This window comes from Ranitomeya imitator, chromosome 4 (assembly GCF_032444005.1).
Source record: "Ranitomeya imitator isolate aRanImi1 chromosome 4, aRanImi1.pri, whole genome shotgun sequence".
Lineage (NCBI taxonomy): Eukaryota > Metazoa > Chordata > Amphibia > Anura > Dendrobatidae > Ranitomeya > Ranitomeya imitator.
Window position 1 is genome coordinate 426,053,379 of NC_091285.1, and position 21,173 is coordinate 426,074,551.

The 21,173-nt window shown below is 44.8% G+C and overlaps 1 protein-coding gene across 4 annotated transcripts in view; it reads left to right on the forward strand.

Annotated features, from left to right (window-relative positions):
* The window catches only part of SHANK3 (SH3 and multiple ankyrin repeat domains 3), a 614,328-nt gene that overhangs the window by 50,113 nt on the left and 543,042 nt on the right, over positions 1–21,173 (forward strand). The gene's annotated exons all lie outside the window — the stretch shown is intronic.

A 21,173-nucleotide genomic window follows, 5' to 3' on the forward strand; every position in this document is an offset into this window, starting at 1 on the left:
TGCAACTCAGTGTAGATGTATTTAATTAATTAAAGCTTATTTTTCTGAAAAAAATTGCGTGGGCTCCTGCGTAATTTTCTTAACCAGCAGAGGGAAAGCCGACGGCTGGGGCAGATGTTTGTAGCCTGGGAAGGGGGTAATACCCATTGTGCTTCCCATGCTATTAATATCTACTCAGAACGGTATACTTTTTTAATAAATATGCAAAAAAATTCTACATTTCTGCTTTTTTGAGTCTAGATGGGGTGCAGAGTGTACTTTAATGAGGAAAAAAATGAAGTTTTTTGAATTTACCAAATGGGTGCAATGAAACAAAGAGTGAAAAATTTAAAGGGGTCTGAATACCTTCCTTATCCACTGTATATATATGTGCTCCCTATAATTCATAGTTTTAATTTCTATATATAATTTCGCTACACGGTTTAAATTGCTTATTTCTTTTTTTATTACTACCTACACATTATAGTTTATATAGTCGTTTTGCAATAATAGTTTGACATAATCCCATTAATTTAAGAGTTAATCTTGCATATTTATGTGATTATGTCAGTCAGTAATTAGTACAATATCACACAAATTATTACATAATTAGATATTTTAATGTGTGGGCAGAATGAAAAAAAATGAAAGTACATAGTGTTTACATGATGTGTATAACATGGAAAAAGACTGCAATGCATAAAGTAGCTACTTTGTATTAATATATATACCGTATATATATGTGTGTGTGTATATATATATTTACAGTTTATGGGGCCGATACATTAAGACTGGCATTGTGTACGACAGTCTAAATGAGGAGGTTGCTGAACTGCAACCCACAAAACTCATTTAATGACACGTGACATTTAATGAATTTGGTGCGTCTTCTCGGTGGCGTGCATCTCACCAAAAATACTGCTCTCAGGGACTGGAGTAGCATTTCTGGTGGAAGAAACGCCGTCCCTTTTCCTCAGTATGACAGGCAGGCATAGATACTCACAGTCTCAACTCCTTCTCAGCGCTGCTGATTTTGGTGGGGCTGCTTCAAACTCGCATAAAAACGCCAAAGTCACAACATTTTTGGCCAACTCTGCGTTGCAGAAAAAATTTGCAACATTTCAAATGGTTTATCCCAGTTTTCTGTGGTTTATCCCACTTTGATGAATCACCCACTATGTTTTTTCTATATTGTACAAATCATGTAAACTGTATATACTTCAATTTTTTTAGATCTGCACTGATAGCCCCTCATAATACACATGTAGATACACGATACAAAGGAACAGAAGTGCAGAAATTAGTTACTCACTTCTTGTTGATATGATGTGTCATTCACTTTTATAACAGCATCCAAAGAGACCGGCTTCTGCTATGTTTTCTTCTTCTCAGCTGAAACACAGGATCATCCAGCCAGCTGTCAGCCTGCTTTCCCCTCACTGAAGAGTTCTCTTCCCAAAACAGTGAGATGTTGCCACAACTTGTGAAATCTCACTGTTTAGGGCCCTTTTACATATCATTTTTGCTCACGCTCGTTGGTCCCATTGTGGCTTGCATCTGACCCTCCCCACCCCCACGCAAAACAAGACTTGGGCGTATGCGCCAACCGGGCCATAGACTATAATGGTGCCGACAGAGTCACCATTTGCTCTGATGTGCATCATTTTTGGTCATATACGCTTACTGGAGGGGGACACCCGGACATAGTAGACTAATTGACTAATTGACCGGCATTAGTCAGTGCTGGGGGTGCTGTTATAGCTGCTGTTCTCTATACACTAAGCAGTGACTGAAACCATGCCAGCACCACCCCAATGACTGGAAGCTGAACACTGCGTGTGGGAATAAGTACATTTCCTCCTGGCAGCGGGGCTCTCAGTGCTGGCGATAAACTGATTAAATGACAAATATATATTATTATATTCCCTCAAGTTATTTATATACATTTCTTATTCCAGTAGTTGATCTGTAGGGAGCTCGTACACCTCTTCGCTCCGCATAGTTGAACTACAGTGCTAATAATGTAAATGGTATATTATCGAAATGTGTTAAGGTAGGCTTGGATGGCATGTGTAAGGGGCTTATATTGCTGTAGATTCCAAAGCTCTTTTTAGTTCATTAGTAAGGAAACAGAGCATAAAAGAAAGTAATAGACATTTGCTATTTAGCCACAGTAGCCAATTAGTGCTCCATGTAAATTGAAAGAGAGCATACACCAGTCGGTGAAGGACACCACAGATTAATAGGTGGGTGGCCAGCGGCCCTGCATAAGGAGATGAAACTGGTTGTAAGGAAGTGAAGGTTTATGAAAAGTGTATATTATAAATAGGAATGCGTAGAGATTGTTAGGGAAGGGCAGAACATGGGGCAATTACATTTATAATGTTCCATTTAAAATCTATCGTGATGAACTTCAGTGACCAACATTTGGGCAAAATTAGCATGTTAACAGCCATATCCAAAGACTCGCTGCACTTTGTGCATAACCTTTTTTTGTGTCTGTGAATACTAGAAATTCCTAGTGATCTGTTAACAGTAATAGTAAATTACAAGTATGTGAATGGAGAAGGTGACAACTGCAGCTTTACACAGCTAGAAAGGCAATTTCCTCAAAAAGACACAATTTTTAGTAATTCCTCTCAATTCCATAGTTTTACATGAATGTGTATTGGTTCCATGTGTAAATAAAGTTTTGGAAGGCTCCTCTTTCGTCACAGAGATATATATATATATATATATATATATATATATATTTATACAGTATACAGTATATCTATATACACTGCTCAAAAAAATAAAAGGAACACTAAAATACCACACCCTAGATATCATTGAATGAAATATTTCAGTTGCAATTATTAATTTATTGGTTAGTGGAATGTGTTGATGAAAATAAAACACTAAAATGATCAATTTAAATCAAATTTAATATTCCATGGAGGTCTGGATTTGGAATGACACTCAAAATCAAAGTGGAAAATCAAATTACAGGTTGATCCAACTTCAGTGGAAATGCCTCAAGACAAGGGAATGATGCCCAGTAGTGTGTGTGGCCTCCACGTGCCTGTATCACCTCTCTACAATGCCTAGGCATGCTCCTGATGAGATGACGGATTTTCTCTTGAGGGATCTCCTCCCAAACCTGGATTAAAGCATCAGTCAACTACTGGAGAGTCTGTGGTGCAACGTGACATTGGTGAATAGAACAAGACTCGATTGGATTCAGGTTCAGGGAACGGGAAGGCCAGTCGATAGCATCAAAGCCTTCATCATGCAGGAACTGCTGACACAGTTCAGCCACATGAGGCCTAGCATTGTTATGCATCACAAGTGACTCAGGGTGCACTGCACCTGCATATGGTCTCACAATGGGTCTGAAAACTCATCCCGATACCTAATGGCAGTCAGGGTACCTCTGGATAGCACATGGAGGGCTGTGTGGCCCTCCATAGAAATGCCTCCTCACATGTGTGTTTAGGATCATTATCCATTTATAGAAGCCATCCTTTTCCTCATGCTCTCCCCACACCATTACTGACTCACTGCCAAACCACTCATGCTGGAGGATGTTGAACGCAGCAGAATGTTCTCCACAGCATCTCCAGACTTTGTCACATCTGTCACATGTGCACAATGTGAACCTGTTCTCATCCGTGAAGCGCACAGGGTGCTAAAGTCGAATTTGTCAAATCTTGGTGTTCTCTGGCAAAAGCCAATCACTTTACACGGTGTTGGGCTGTAAGCCAACACCCAATTGTGGACGTCGGGCCCTCATGCCACCCTTATGGAGACTGTTTCTAACTGTTTGAGCAGACACATGAATGTTAGCTGCCTGCTGGAGGTTATTTTGCAGGGCTCTGGCACTATTCCTCCTTGCACAAAGGAGGGGTAGCAGTCCTGGTGCTGGGTTGTTGCCCTCCTACGGCCCCCTCCACGTCTCATTGTGTACTGGCCTGCCTCCTGGTATCTGCAGGAGACGCAGATGCAGACGCAGCTACCCTTCATGCCACAGTTCACATTGATGTGCCATATTGGATGCGCTGCACTACCTGAGCAACTTCTATGGGTTGTAGATACCACTTCATGTATTGTACAATACCTCTAGGGGTGAGAGCAATGCAAATGCAAAAGTGACCAAAACAACAGCCAAAATGAAGAGAACAGAGGAATGGTCTGTTGCCTATCATTTCTACCTGTTGTCTGTTCCATTTGCGCAACAGCAGGAGAAACTGATTCACAATCAGTGTTGCTTCATAACTGGACAGGTTATTGCACAGAAGTGTGATTGACTTGGAGTTACATTGTGTTGTTTAAGTGTTCCCTTTATTTTTTGATAAGTGTATTGATATATTACGCCAGTCTTGCAGTGCTTGTATTGTATTATTCTAGCACGGACCATTACTGTGGTCTCGCTTCATCTTTCAAGTCTGTTGTTGCAGCTGTGATTGTTATCTATAAAATGGAATATGGTCTGTGGTCAGTAAATAGGACATTGAAAAACACTATTTAAAGGATTGGCGGAAAGTCTTGAGGTATACACATCACCACGTATTACCAAGAAAATTGTCATGTTCCTATATTTATTTGACCTATTTTACAAAAATGTTAATTTACAAATTAAAATAAGACCCAGGAAGGCACTAACAATGCATCAATCATTTCCACTGTCCAAAGGTTAAGCAAAAGTCTATAACCTTTTTTGCCATGCAGGCAGCGTCGGACTGGAGCACCTTGGGCCCACCAGAGAAAATCATTCTTGGGGCCCAATATGTAGCTACATAGAAATAAATACAAAACCACCAATTGTGCAGTAAAACGCGCTAATATCAGGGTATAATATAAGGTAGTACACATCTTAATTATGTAGCAGGGGTTGGGGTTTAATCATAGAGGGGTAGCCCCCTCATAGAATTTAATGTAGCCCCCTCATAAAAGAATGTAGCCCCCTCATAAAATATAATGCAGCCCCCTCTCATAGAATATAATGCAGCACCCCACAAAATATAACGCAACCCCCTCACGTATAACGCAGTCCCCACCATAGACTATAATGTAGCACCCTTATATGGTATAATGCAGCCCCCCTCATATAGTATAATGCAGCCCACCACAGAATATAATGCAGCCCTCCATAGAGTATATGGTAGCCCCCTCATAGGGCAAAATGCTGCCCCCTCATATAGTATGATGTAGCCCCCCAGAATATAATGTAGTCCCCTGAAAGAATAATGCAGCCCCCATAGAGTATACTGTAGCCCCCTTATATATTAATATGTAGCCCCCAGAATATAATGTAGTCCCCTGAGAGAATAATGCAGCTCCACCACAGAATATAATTCAGCCCCCATAGAGTATACTGTAGCCCCCTCACATAGCATGATGTAGCCCCCCAGAGAAGGGAGAAGGACTTGGGGATCCTAGTTAATGATAAACTTACCTGGAGCAGCCAGTGCCAGGCAGCAGCTGCCAGGGCAAACAGGATCATGGGGTGCATTAAAAGAGGTCTGGATACACATGATGAGAGCATTATACTGCCTCTGTACAAATTCCTAGTTAGACCGCACATGGAGTACTGTGTCCAGTTTTGGGCACCGGTGCTCAGGAAGGATATAATAGAACTAGAGAGAGTACAAAGGAGGGCAACAAAATTAATAAAGGGGATGGGAGAACTACAATACCCAGATAGATTAGCGAAATTAGGATTATTTAGTCTAGAAAAAAGACGACTGAGGGGCGATCTAATAACCATGTATAAGTATATAAGGGGACAATACAAATATCTCGCTGAGGATCTGTTTATACCAAGGAAGGTGGCAGGCACAAGGGGGCATTCTTTGCGTCTGGAGAAGAGAAGGTTTTTTCCACCAACATAGAAGAGGATTCTTTACTGTTAGGGCAGTGAGAATCTGGAATTGCTTGCCTGAGGAGGTGTGTTATGGCTGGCAATCAGGCAACACAGCGTGCAGTAATCAGCGCACATACAGAGATCTGGCAATAACCAAAAACAATAGGACGAGCTCTGAGACGTGGAATCTCTGTAGACTGCAGTACCTGAACTATCCTCACACAACTGTAAGCAGCAGTGGATTGCGCCTATCAACTACCTATGCAACTCGGCACTGCCTGAGGAGCTGACTAGCCTGAAGATAGAAATACAAGCCTGACTTACCTCAGAGAAATACCCCAAAGGAATAGGCAGCCCCCAACATATAATGACTGTTAGCAAGATGAAAAGACAAACGTAGGAATGAAATAGATTCAGCAAAGTGAGGCCCGATATTCTAGACAGAGCGAGGATAGCAAAGAGAACTATGCAGTCTACAAAAACCCTAAAACGAAAACCACGCAAAGGGGCAAAAAGACCCACCGTGCCGAACTAACAGCACGGCGGTGCACCCCTTTGCTTCTCAGAGCTTCCAGCAAAAGTTAATAGCAAGCTGGACAGAGAAAACAGAAAACAAACTAGAAGCACTTATCTAGCAGAGCAGCAGGCCCAAGGAAAGATGCAGTAGCTCAGATCCAACATTGGAACATTGACAAGGAGCAAGGAAGACAGACTCAGGTGGAGCTAAATAGCAAGGCAGCCAACGAGCTCACCAAAACACCTGAGGGAGGAAGCCCAGAGACTGCAATACCACTTGTGACCACAGAAGTGAACTCAGCCACAGAATTCACAACAGTACCCCCCCCTTGAGGAGGGGTCACCGAACCCTCACCAGAACCCCCAGGCCGACCAGGATGAGCCACATGAAAGGCACGAACAAGATCTGGGGCATGGACATCAGAGGCAAAAACCCAGGAATTATCTTCCTGAGCATAACCCTTCCATTTGACCAGATACTGGAGTTTCCGTCTAGAGACACGAGAATCCAAAATCTTCTCCACAATATACTCCAATTCCCCCTCCACCAAAACAGGGGCAGGAGGCTCCACAGATGGAACCATAGGTGCCACGTATCTCCTCAACAACGACCTATGGAATACATTATGTATGGAAAAGGAGTCTGGGAGGGTCAGACGAAAAGACACCGGATTGAGAATCTCAGAAATCCTATACGGACCAATAAAACGAGGTTTAAATTTAGGAGAGGAAACCTTCATAGGTATATGACGAGAAGATAACCAAACCAGATCCCCAACACGAAGTCGGGGTCCCACACGGCGTCTGCGATTAGCGAAAAGCTGAGCCTTCTCCTGGGACAAGGTCAAATTGTCCACTACCTGAGTCCAGATCTGCTGCAACCTGTCCACCACATAATCCACACCAGGACAGTCCGAAGACTCAACCTGTCCTGAAGAGAAACGAGGATGGAACCCAGAATTGCAGAAAAATGGAGAGACCAAGGTAGCCGAGCTGGCCCGATTATTAAGGGCGAACTCAGCCAACGGCAAAAATGACACCCAATCATCCTGGTCAGCGGAAACAAAACATCTCAGATATGTTTCCAAGGTCTGATTGGTTCGTTCGGTCTGGCCATTAGTCTGAGGATGGAAGGCCGAGGAAAAAGATAGGTCAATGCCCATCCTACCACAAAAGGCTCGCCAGAACCTCGAGACAAACTGGGAACCTCTGTCAGAAACAATATTCTCAGGAATGCCATGTAAACGAACCACATGCTGGAAGAACAAAGGCACCAAATCAGAGGAGGAAGGCAATTTAACCAAGGGCACCAGATGGACCATTTTAGAAAAGCGATCACAGACCACCCAAATGACCGACATTTTTTGAGAAACGGGAAGGTCAGAAATGAAATCCATCGAAATATGTGTCCAAGGCCTCTTCGGGACCGGCAAGGGCAAAAGCAACCCACTGGCACGTGAACAGCAGGGCTTAGCCCTAGCACAAATTCCACAGGACTGCACAAAAGCACGCACATCCCGTGACAGAGATGGCCACCAGAAGGATCTAGCAACCAACTCCCTGGTACCAAAGATTCCTGGATGACCGGCCAGCACCGAACAATGAAGTTCAGAGATAACTTTACTAGTCCACCTATCAGGGACGAACAGTTTCTCGGCCGGACAACGATCAGGTTTATTAGCCTGAAATTTCTGCAACATTCTCCGCAAATCAGGGGAGATGGCAGACACAATGACTCCTTCCTTGAGGATACTCGCCGGCTCAGATAACCCCGGAGAGTCGGGCACAAAACTCCTAGACAGAGCATCCGCCTTCACATTTTTAGAGCCCGGAAGGTATGAAATCACAAAATCAAAACGAGCAAAAAATAACGACCAACGGGCCTGTCTAGGATTCAAGCGCTTGGCAGACTCAAGATAAGTAAGGTTCTTATGATCAGTCAAAACCACCACGCGATGCTTAGCACCCTCAAGCCAATGACGCCACTCCTCGAATGCCCACTTCATGGCCAGCAACTCTCGGTTGCCCACATCATAATTACGCTCAGCAGCAGAAAATTTCCTGGAAAAGAAAGCACATGGTTTGAACACTGAGCAACCAGTACCTCTCTGTGACAAAACCGCCCCTGCACCAATCTCAGAAGCATCAACCTCGACCTGGAACGGAAGAGAAACATCAGGTTGACACAACACAGGGGCACAGCAAAAACGACGCTTCAACTCCTGAAAAGCTTCCACGGCAGCAGAAGACCAATTAACCAAATCAGCACCCTTCTTGGTCAAATCGGTCAATGGTCTGGCAATGCTAGAAAAATTACAGATGAAGCGACGATAAAAATTAGCAAAGCCCAGGAATTTCTGCAAACTTTTTAGAGATGTCGGCTGAGTCCAATCCTGGATGGCCTGAACCTTAACCGGATCCATCTCGATAGTAGAAGGGGAAAAGATGAACCCCAAAAATGAAACTTTCTGCACACCGAAGAGACACTTTGATCCCTTCACGAACAAGGAATTAGCACGCAGTACCTGGAAAACCATTCTGACTTGCTTCACATGAGACTCCCAATCATCTGAGAAGATCAAAATGTCATCCAAGTAAACAATCAAGAATTTATCCAGATACTCACGGAAAATGTCATGCATAAAAGACTGAAAAACAGATGGAGCATTGGCAAGTCCGAACGGCATCACCAGATACTCAAAATGACCCTCGGGCGTATTAAATGCCGTTTTCCATTCATCTCCCTGCCTGATTCTCACCAGATTATACGCACCACGAAGATCAATCTTAGTAAACCAACTAGCCCCCTTAATCCGAGCAAACAAGTCAGAAATCAATGGCAAGGGATACTGAAACTTAACAGTGATCTTATTAAGAAGGCGGTAATCAATACACGGTCTTAGCGAACCATCCTTCTTGGCTACAAAAAAGAACCCTGCTCCCAATGGTGACGACGATGGGCGAATATGTCCCTTCTCCAGGGACTCCTTCACATAACTGCGCATAGCGGTGTGTTCAGGTACGGACAAATTAAATAAACGACCCTTAGGGAATTTACTACCAGGAATCAAATCGATAGCACAATCACAATTCCTATGCGGAGGTAGGGCATCAGACTTGGACTCTTCAAATACATCCTGAAAGTCCGACAAGAACTCTGGGATGTCAGAAGGAATGGATGACGAAATAGACAAAAATGGAACATCACCATGTACTCCCTGACAACCCCAGCTGGTTACCGACATAGAGTTCCAATCCAATACTGGATTATGGGTTTGTAGCCATGGCAACCCCAACACGACCACATCATGCAAATTATGCAGTACCAAAAAGCGAATAACTTCCTGATGTGCAGGAGCCATGCACATGGTCAGCTGGGCCCAGTACTGAGGCTTATTCTTGGCCAAAGGTGTAGCATCAATTCCTCTCAACGGAATAGGACACCGCAAAGGCTCCAAGAAAAATCCACAACGTTTAGCATAATCCAAATCCATCAGATTCAGGGCAGCGCCTGAATCCACAAACGCCATGACAGAATATGATGACAAAGAGCACATTAAGGTAATGGACAAAAGGAATTTGGACTGTACAGTACCAATAACGGCAGAGCTATCGAACCGCCTAGTGCGTTTAGGACAATTAGAAATAGCATGAGTAGAATCACCACAATAGAAACACAGTTTGTTCAGACGTCTGTGTTCGTGCCGTTCTACTTTAGTCATAGTCCTGTCGCACTGCATAGGCTCAGGCTTACTCTCAGACAATACCGCCAGATGGTGCACAGATTTACGCTCGCGCAAGCGACGACCGATCTGAATGGCCAAGGACATAGACTCATTCAAACCAGCAGGCATAGGAAATCCCACCATTACATCCTTAAGAGCTTCAGAGAGACCCTTTCTGAACAAAGCCGCTAGTGCAGATTCATTCCACAGAGTGAGTACTGACCATTTCCTAAATTTCTGACAATATACTTCTACATCATCCTGACCCTGGCATAAAGCCAGCAGATTTTTCTCAGCTTGATCCACTGAATTAGGCTCATCGTAAAGCAATCCCAGCGCCTGGAAAAATGCATCAACATTACTCAATGCAGAATCTCCTGGTGCAAGAGAAAACGCCCAGTCCTGTGGGTCGCCGCGCAAAAAAGAAATAATAATCAAAACCTGTTGAATAGGATTACCAGAAGAATGAGGTTTCAAGGCCAAAAATAGCTTACAATTATTTCTGAAGCTCAGGAACTTAGTTCTGTCACCAAAAAACAAATCAGGAATCGGAATTCTTGGTTCTAGCATCGATTTCTGATCAATAGTACCTTGAATCTTTTGTACATTTACAACGAGATTATCCATTGAGGAGCACAGAGCCTGAATATCCATGTCCACAGCTGTGTCCTGAAGCACTCTAATGTCTAGGGGAAAAAAAAGACTGAAGACAGAGCTAAGAAAAAAAAATGATGTCAGGATTTCTTTTTTCCCTCTATTGGAAATCATTGGTAGGCTCCTTGTACTGTTATGGCTGGCAATCAGGCAACACAGCGTGCAGTAATCAGCGCACATACAGAGATCTGGCAATAACCAAAAACAATAGGACGAGCTCTGAGACGTGGAATCTCTGTAGACTGCAGTACCTGAACTATCCTCACACAACTGTAAGCAGCAGTGGATTGCGCCTATCAACTACCTATGCAACTCGGCACTGCCTGAGGAGCTGACTAGCCTGAAGATAGAAATACAAGCCTGACTTACCTCAGAGAAATACCCCAAAGGAATAGGCAGCCCCCCACATATAATGACTGTTAGCAAGATGAAAAGACAAACGTAGGAATGAAATAGATTCAGCAAAGTGAGGCCCGATATTCTAGACAGAGCGAGGATAGCAAAGAGAACTATGCAGTCTACAAAAACCCTAAAACGAAAACCACGCAAAGGGGCAAAAAGACCCACCGTGCCGAACTAACAGCACGGCGGTGCACCCCTTTGCTTCTCAGAGCTTCCAGCAAAAGTTAATAGCAAGCTGGACAGAAAAAACAGAAAACAAACTAGAAGCACTTATCTAGCAGAGCAGCAGGCCCAAGGAAAGATGCAGTAGCTCAGATCCAACACTGGAACATTGACAAGGAGCAAGGAAGACAGACTCAGGTGGAGCTAAAAAGCAAGGCAGCCAACGAGCTCACCAAAACACCTGAGGGAGGAAGCCCAGAGACTGCAATACCACTTGTGACCACAGAAGTGAACTCAGCCACAGAATTCACAACAGAGGTGGTGATGGCGAACTCAGTCGAGGGGTTCAAGAGAGGCCTGGATGTCTTCCTGGAGCAGAACAATATTGTATCATACAATTATTAGGTTCTGTAGAAGGACGTAGATCTGGGGATTTATTATGATGGAATATAGGCTGAACTGGATGGACAAATGTCTTTTTTCGGCCTTACTAACTATGTAACTATGTAACTATGTAATATAATGTAGTCCCCTGAGAATAAAGCAGTCCCTCCACAGAATATAATGTAGCCCCCTCAGAAAGTATAATGCAGTCCCTCTCCACCCCCATCATTGTCCTCATCACCACCTCCATCATTGCCTACTCCCCCACCACCCCTATCATTCTCCCCCAAAACCCCATCACTGCCCATTCCACCAGGTCCATCATTGCCTCCTCCCCCACCACAATCATTGTCCATTTCATCACCTCCATCATTGATTCCCCCACCACCATCATTGCCCATTTCATCACCTCCACCATTGCCTCCCCCACCACCATCATTGCCCATCACCTCCATCATTGCCTCCCCACCATCATTGCCTAATCACCTCCATCATTGCTTCCCCCAACCATCATTGCCCATCACCTCCATCATTGCCTCCCCCACCATCCTTGCCTCTCACCTCCATCATTGCCTCCCCCCACCATCATTGCCCATCACCTCCATCATTGCCCATCACATCTATCATTGCCTAAACACCTGCATCATTGCCTCCCCCACCATCATTGCCATCACCTCCATCATTGCCACCCCACCATCATTGCCTATCACCTCCATCATTGCCTTCCCACCATCATTGCCTATCACCTCCATCATTGCCTCCCCCACCATCACTGCCTTCCCCACCATCATTGTCTATCACCATCATCATTGCCTCCCCCACCATCATTACCTATCACCTCCATCATTGCCTCCCCCAACCATCATTGTCCATCACCTCCATCATTGCCTCCCCCACCATCATTGCCCATCACTTCCATCATTGCCTCCCCTCACCATCATTGCCCATCACCTCCATCATTGCCTCCCCACCACCACCATCATTGCCCATCACCTCCTTCATTGCCTCCCCACCATCATTGCCCATCACTTCCATCATTGCCTCCCCTCACCATCATTGTCAATCACTTCCATTATTGCCTCCCCTCACCATCATTGCCCATCACCTCCATCATTGTCTTCCCCCACCACCATCATTGCCCATCACCTGCATCATTGCCTCCCCCACCAATATCATATGTCCTTCTCCACCACACACACACCGCATAACTCTCACGCTCACACACAAAGCACCGCACCACATACATACATGTAGGCACACAGACACACAGCACAGCTCACCTCCCCGCAGCAGCAGCATATCCCGGCAGCCTCTTCCTCGTCGGCAACTTTCTGTCTGAGCGGGCTGGATGATGACGTCATCCACCTGGGCTGTCTCAGACAGGAAGCAGGACGCCGGGATGTGCTGTGCTGTGTGTCTGTGTGCCTGCATGTGTGTGTGTATATGGTGCTGTGCTTTGTGTGTGTGGTGCGGTGGTGGGTTTTTACATGTGGGCAGTGTTAGCTGCAGCCTGTGGCTAACGCTGCCCGCTATTAAAGAGAAATGGTATTCACACCTCTCCACGCCCATAGGGACATGGGGAAGCGTGAATATTAATTTTGCTTTAGCACCTGGGACAGGATCCTGTCTCCAGCTGCTGCTAGGCTGGCACAGGGTGGGCCCCCTTGACTCAGGGGCCCCATAGCCACTGGCTGAGGGCCCCTAGAGTAGTGGGGGCTCTTGAAGCATTTGGGGCCCTAGGCAGTTGCTGGCTAGTATGTCAGCAGATGTCAGTGCCTAGGCCCACCGGAGAATCCTCCGGTTCTCCGGTGGTCCAGTCCATGCATGCATGCAGGTGATAGCGGTGCTGTCCCATCATGCAATGTGAGTTGATCAAGTGATGTTTGCATAAAAACCTGGCATACCTGCATTAGGCATGTTATGAATCAGATTTTTTACTTTTGCACTGGCATTGGTCTGGCATTGTTCTGCATTAGGAGGAACCCAGGGCCAACCGCACCAGCATATGGTCTCATAAGGGGTCTGAGGATCTCATCTCAGTACCTAATGGCAGTCAGGCTACCTCTGGCGAGCACATGGAGGGCTGTGTGGCCCTCCAAAGAAACGCCACCCCACCCCATTACTGACCCACTGCCAAACCGGTCATGCTGAAGGATGTTGCAAGGAGCAGACCACTCTCCACGGCGTCTCCAGACTCTGTCATGTCTGTCATATGTGCTCAGTGTGAACCTGCTTTCATCTGTGAAGAGCACAGAACACCAGTGGCGAAATTGACAATCCTGGTGTTCTGTGGCAAATGCCAAGAGTCCTGCATGGTGTTGGGCTGTGAGCACAACCCCCATCTGTGGACGTCGGGCACTGAGACCATCCTCATGGAGTTGGTTTCTAACCATTTGTGCAGACACATGCACATTTGTGGTCTGCTGGAGGTCATTCTGCAGGGCTCTGGCAGTGCTCCTCCTGTTCCTCCTTGCACAAAGGCTGAGATAGCGGTTCTGCTGCTGGGTTGTTGCCCTCCTACGGCCCCCTCCACATCTCCTGGTGTACTGGCCTGTCTCCTGATAGCGCCTCCAGCCTCTGGACACTACGCTGACAGGCGCAGCAAACCTTCCCGTCACAGCTTGCATTGATGTGCCATCCTGGATGAGCTGCATTACCTGAGCCACTTTTGTGGGTTGTAGAGTCAGTCTCATGCTACCATGAGTGTGAAAGCACAACCAACATTCAAAAGTGACCAAAACATCCGCCAGAAAGCATTGGTACTGAGATGTGGTCTGTGGTCCCCACTTGCAGAACCACTCCTTTATTGAGCGTGTCTTGATTATTGCCAATAATTTCCATCTGTTGTCTATTCCATTTGCACAATAGCATATATATATATAAGCCAAACTTGTATTAATAAGAATTAATAAGAATTGTTATATGCCCTGTGTTAGGAGCAGTAGCAAAGGTTATATATGTGACCGCAAACCAAAGTTCAGTTAGAGTGCTAACACTATTGTGCCAGGACCCATACATGATGCCTTGAATGTTACACTTACTGTGCAAATCGATCAGACAGGGAAGTTCATGTGCTGCTGGAAGAATAATAATAATTAATAATAATTTTATTTCTATAGTGCCAACATATGCCGCAGCACTTTACATTTTAGAGGGGACTTGTACAGACAATAGACATTACAGCATAACAATAAACACATAGATCAAAACAGATACCAAGAGGAGTGAGGGCCCTGCTTGCAAGCACACAATCTATGAGGAAAAAGGGGAGACACGAGAGGTGGATGGTAACAATTGCTTTTGTTATTCGGACCAGCCATAGTGTAAGAATTGGGTGTTCTTGTAATGCTGCATGAACCAGTTATCAGCCTAAATATGTAACAGTAGAGACACAGAGGGTTATTAAATGCATAAAAGCATGTGAGAACATGATGCAAGGAACCTTGTTATGTTAAAAATTTTGAGCAACTCATGGATAACTAGATTAATGTATTGAGGCGGAAGGCCAGTCTGGAAAAATGCGTTTTTAGGGCACGCTTAAAACTGTGGGTATTGGAAGAATGGAAGTCCTGACCTACATGGACTGATTGCGGTAGTGTCCTCCCGTGTATCCCTTATGCTGTAATATAGATGTACATGGCGCTCGGATGGTAGGGTTCCTGGACTTGCAATGCACGTATTGAAAGACGTGAGATGTGGCCACAATACCAACGTGTTTCGTAGGATCTCGATCTTCCTCACGGTGTTGCCAATGCACAGATGGTTACTTTAAATAGCCTTAATGGTATCTGCGTTCAATGATTGATGGGTGGAGATCACGGACAGGTCTCTCTCTAACGCCTCCTAATTTCTCATTCCTTTCATGATCCATACCATTAAGACTATTTAAAGTAACCATCCGTGCACTGATCACATCCTGAGGAAGAAGGACTAAAATCCTTCAATACGCATAGGTAATGTGGCCGCATCAGAACTACGTAGCTTTGTGCACTGATGTCACGCACCTTTCAACTCGTGAATTACAGGTCCAGGAACTCTACAGCCTGGAGTGCCCTGTACATCTGCATCACAGCACAAGGGGTACATGGGAGGACGCAACCTCAACAAGTCTATGTCAGTCAGGACTTCCATTCCTCCAGCAGCACATGAACTCTCCTGTCTGATTGATTCACACCGTATGTATAACCATCAAGACATCATTTACAGGTCTTGGCACTATTATGTTACCGCTCTAACTGGACTTTGATTTGTGCTCACAAGCATAAACTTTCTATTGCTCCTAACACAGGGCATTTGACAGTTCCTATTAATACAAGATTGCTTGAGCGAATTCTATTGTCACATACTGGTGTCACGTGTATGTATACATGAATCATCCAAAACAGAAAAGTGCACTTTTCTGTTTTGGATGATTCAATTTTAGTGGTGCATGACATATATTTTACATACAAGTGGTTATTTATTGGATTAAGTGTATGTATACATACAAGTGCTTCTCACAAAATTAGAATATCATCAAAAAAGTTAATTTATTTCAGGTCTTCAATACAAAAAGTGAATCTCATATATTATATAGAGTCATCACAAACAGAGTGATCTATTTCATGTGCTTATTTCTGTTAACCCATTACTTGCCAAATTAGAATTTTTATTTTATGGATTTTTCAGAAAAGGGCGTCCCAATATTCAATTAAAAATGACAATGACATGATTTCCTATTTTGAAAACATTCATTTTACAAACACAACACAAAAAATTGGATCTAATTATAAAATTTATAAAATCTTAGTTGCTAGAAGCAAAAGATTAGGCGTCCCAAAAAAAGGACATTGGTAGATAATGGGTTAATGTCGATGATTATGGCTAACCGCCAGTGAAAATCAAAAACTCATCTCAGTAAAATAGAATAATTAACAAAAAACACCTGCAAAGGCTTCTTAAGCAGTTAAAAAAGTCTGCTGACTTGACAGATGTCCATTAGGCAGTCATTTACACAGCCATAAGGAGGGTAAGCCAGAAAAGGTCATTGCTAAAGAAGCTGGCTGTTCACAGAGTGCTGTATCCAAGCATATTAATGGAGAGTTGAGAAGAAGGAAAAAGTGTGGTAGAAAAATGTGCACAAGCAAATGTGATAACCGCAGCCTTGAAAGGATTGTTAAGGAAAGGCCATTCAAAAATTTGGGGGAGATTCACAAGGAGTGGACTGCTGCTGGAGTCATTGCCACCACACACAAACGTATCCAGGACGTGGGCTACAAGTGTCGCATTCCTTGTGTCAAGCCACTCATGACCAATAGACAACGCCAGAAGCGTCTTACCTGGGCCAAGGAGAAAAAAATCTGGACCGTTGGTCAGTGGTCCAAGGTGTTGTTTTCAGATGACAGCAAATTTTGCATTTCATTTGGTAATCAAGGTCCCAGAGTCTGGAAGAAGAGTGGAGAGGCCACAATCCAAGCTGCTTGAGGACTAGTGTGAAGTTTCCACAATCAGTGATGGTTTGGGGAGTGATGTAATCTGCTGGTGTAGGTCTACTGTGTTTTACCAAGACCAAAGTCAGCGCAGCCGTCTAACAGGAAAATTTAGACCACTTTATCCTTCCCTTTGCCAACAAGCCTTTTGGAGATAGAAATGTAATTCTCCAGCAGGATTTGGCACCTGTCCACACTGCCAAAAGTACCAATTCTTGGTTTAAAAACAATGGTATCACTGTGCTTGATTGGCCAGCAAACTCACCTGACCTTAACCCCATAGAGAGTCTATGGGGTATTGTCAAGAGGAAGATGAAAGACACCAGACCCAACAATGCAGACGTGCTGAAGGCTTGCTATCAAAGCCACCTGGGCTTCCATATCACCTCAGCAGTGCCACAGGCTGATCGCCTCCATGCCATGCATGCAGTAATTTATGCAAAAGTAGCCCAATGTATTGAGTGCATTTACTGAACATACATTTCAGTAGGCCAACATTTCAGATTTTAAAATCATTTTTCAAGCTGGTGTAATAAAGTATTCTAATTTATTGAGATAATGACTTTTGGGTTTTCATTGGCTGTAAGCCATAATCATCAACATAAACAGAAATAAACACTTGAAATAGAACACTCTGTTTGGATTTATTTTCTTACAGCATAAACCACCAAAACCAACAACAGATGGACAGTCTTACTCTTTACATCAGGCTTCACTTCATTAGCTTGTGACACTAAACATGCTGATCCTTATCTGACCCATTGCCGTGGGTGACCACAAAGTTCATAGAGTTTCATAAACACCAACAGTCTATGGTACCTTACGGGAGCTCCTGCTCCTCCTGCTGACTCCTTGTCAGTCCTCTCTCCTGGGAAAGCTGCCTTACGGGGTTCACCAACATGCCTGGCAGGCACACATCAGTCAGTCCAGACCCACCAAAGGTCGGTAGCTTCCCCAACACAGACTGTCCAGGTCCACAGTTACTCAGGTGCTTCCAGGAAGAATCCACTCACAGGAGCTTCCAACACAGACTGTCCAGGACCACGGTCTCTCAGTGCTCTTCAGGGATCCAGTCCTACTCCCAGGACCTCCCAACACAGCTTTCCACAGTGCGCTATTCAGGATGTCCGTCCCTACCTGTTGCCGTCCAACACAAAGGCGTGAGACCTGTCCAGGTGCTATTCAGGACGTTCGTCCAACATCCCAGCCCACCAGTGTGCTATTCAGGACGTCCGTCCCCACCTGGGACCGTGCAACACACAGGCGTGTGACCTGTCCGGGTGCTATTTAGGAAGGACATTCGTCTAACACACCAGGCCACCAGGTCCAAAGCCCCACCACGTGCTATTCAGGGAGATAGCACTCCCAACACATAGGCTCTCCAGGACCTACAGCACAGACCATTCAGAGGCATACTCAGAGACATGTGACCCACAACCTGGTCACATTATATACTTGTAACCACTCCCTTAGGTGAGAATGTGTGTGTGTGGCTAGTTCGACCCACCCATCTCTTATAACTAGCCCTGCCAGCCTCCCTTCATACTTATACCAACAACTATACTTGTGGGACTACAGGTCACAGAACAACAACATTGCTTTAAGCTGACAGCGCAGAGTATCTTCCTCACATACCGGCCATTCACAATAATGCCGGACTTTGTCTCACCATCATATTTATGCGTGCAACTGATATGCACTCTCACAGCCTCAATACGCCTCCGTGCATATCCTGGTAAGATCATGAAGTGCCCCCTACCTGTAACAGAGGTCACTGCATCACATAATGTAAAAAAAACTTCCATTCCTCCCCCCAATGGGGGTGGTCTTTGTTGTCCTTTCTCATTCTCGGGTCCTCACCAGAGGCCTGGGAGCTTGAGTGTTCTGCTCAGGATCTTAGTTTTTCCCAGCATTGCACTTTTCTGGACAGAGAGTTCAGATGTTGCTCCTGGGATCCGTTGTAGCCATTTTCCCAACTTAGAGGTCACTGCTCCGAGTGCTCCTATCACCACTGCAATCGCTGTTGCCTTCACCTTCCACATCTTCTCCAGTTCTCCTTTGAGACCCTGGTATTTTTCCAGCTTCTCATATTCCTTCTTTCTGATGCTACTTAGTATCACTTGGCACTGCCACATCTATTATCATTGTTGTCTTCTGATCCTTGTCTACTATCACAGCGTTTGGTTGGTTAGCCAACACCTGCTTATCCGTCTGGATCTTGAAGTCCCACGGGATTTTAGCCCTTTCATTCACCACTTTCTCTGGGGTATCCCACCTGGACTTAGGGGGACTTAGCCCATATGCTATGCAGTTGTGGCATTCGATATATGCTCTTCCTGCTTGCATTTTGCATCCTGCCACTATGTATTGAACTGTTTCTGAGGTTTATTTGCATAGTCTGCACCTTGGGTCTTGTCTCGTGTGGTAGATTCCTGCTTCTATGGATCTGGCTTGTCTTGCCATGGCACTTCATGTTCCTGTTCTTCTTTCCAGATCTGTTGTTGTTGCTGCCTTAAGCTTTCTCTCAGCATCTCATCTTTTGGTGACATTTTTCTGATGTATTCCCGGATACTCCTTGCTTCATCCATGATGGTGGCTTGGATGCTTATCAAGCCTTGACCACCTTCCTTTCTGTTGATATCCAATCTTTGGGTGCTAGACTTAGGGTGGAGACCTCCATGCATTATGAGAAGCTTTTGTGTCTTCACGTCTGCAGCTTCCATCTCTTCTTTTGGACAGCACTCTGTGCCAGCAGGGTATCTGATAACTGGCAGTTCATATGTATTAATGGCGTGGATTTTATTCTTCCCATTAAGCTGGCTCTTCAGGACCTGTCTTACCCTTTGATGGTATTTGGATGTTGCTGCTTTCCTTGCCTCCTTACCATGGTTACCTTATCCCTGTGTAGCATGTTTGTACATCTGCTGTGTGCCCTGCTGGTAATTCCACTCCATCAGTCTTGACTACCTTGCCTCTCTTGATTAACAACCGGCCGCACTTCTCCAGTCCGAAGGACATCCCAATGTCTTCACTGTAGATCCTTGTCAGGTGGATCAGTGAATTGATTTCTCATTCATTTTTCGCATACAGCTTTATATCATCCATGTAGAGGAAGTGGCTGATGGTGCTTCCACTCTTGAACTTGTATCCATAGCCAGACTCTGTAATTATCTGACTGAGGGGGTTCAAGCCTAAGCAGAACAGCAATGGGGACAGTGCATCACCTTGGTATATGCCGCATTTGATGGTCACTTGTGCTATTTGTCTTGAATTGACCTCCATTGTTGTTCTCCATAGCTCCATTGAGTTTCTGAGGAAGGTTCTTAATTTCCTTTTGACATTGTAGAGAGCCAAGCATTCACAGATCCATGCGTGTGGCTATGAGTCATAGGCTTTCTTGTAGTCAATCCAGGCTGTGCTGAGATTGGTCTGTCTATATCTTGAGTCTTGAGCAACTGCTCTATCTACTAGGAGCTGGTGCTTAGAGCCTCTGGTGTTAGTCCCTATGCCTTTCTGAGCTGGATTCATGTACTGGTTCATATGGTTCTGTAGCTTGGTGGCTATGATGCCTGACAGGAGTTTCCATGTTGTTGTAAGACAGGTTATTGGGCGGTAGTTGGATGGAACTGTTCCTTTGTGAGGATCCTTCATAATCAGCATTGTTCTTCCTTGTGTTAACCAAGCTGGGTGGGGGCCTGCTTCTAACAGTTGGTCCATTTGCTTTGCCAGGCGTCCATGTACCGCTGTTAATTTCTTTAGCCAGTAGGTGTGGTTTATGTCTGGGTCAGGTGCTGTCCAGCTCTTCATGTTCTTGACCCGCTGATGGATGTCTGCTTCTGTAATGGTGCTGGTTCTTGCTCTAGGTGGTTGCTGTGTTTCATTCTCAGATCTTGCAGCCACATTGCACGGGTGTTTGTGTTTTATCCTTCTCCCATATGTACCTCCAGTATTGTTGAGTCTATGCTATTGGTGGTGATGCTGTCTTTGTGCTGTTACTCTGTAGTTGGAAGTACACCTTGGATGGTTCTTTGGAGAACA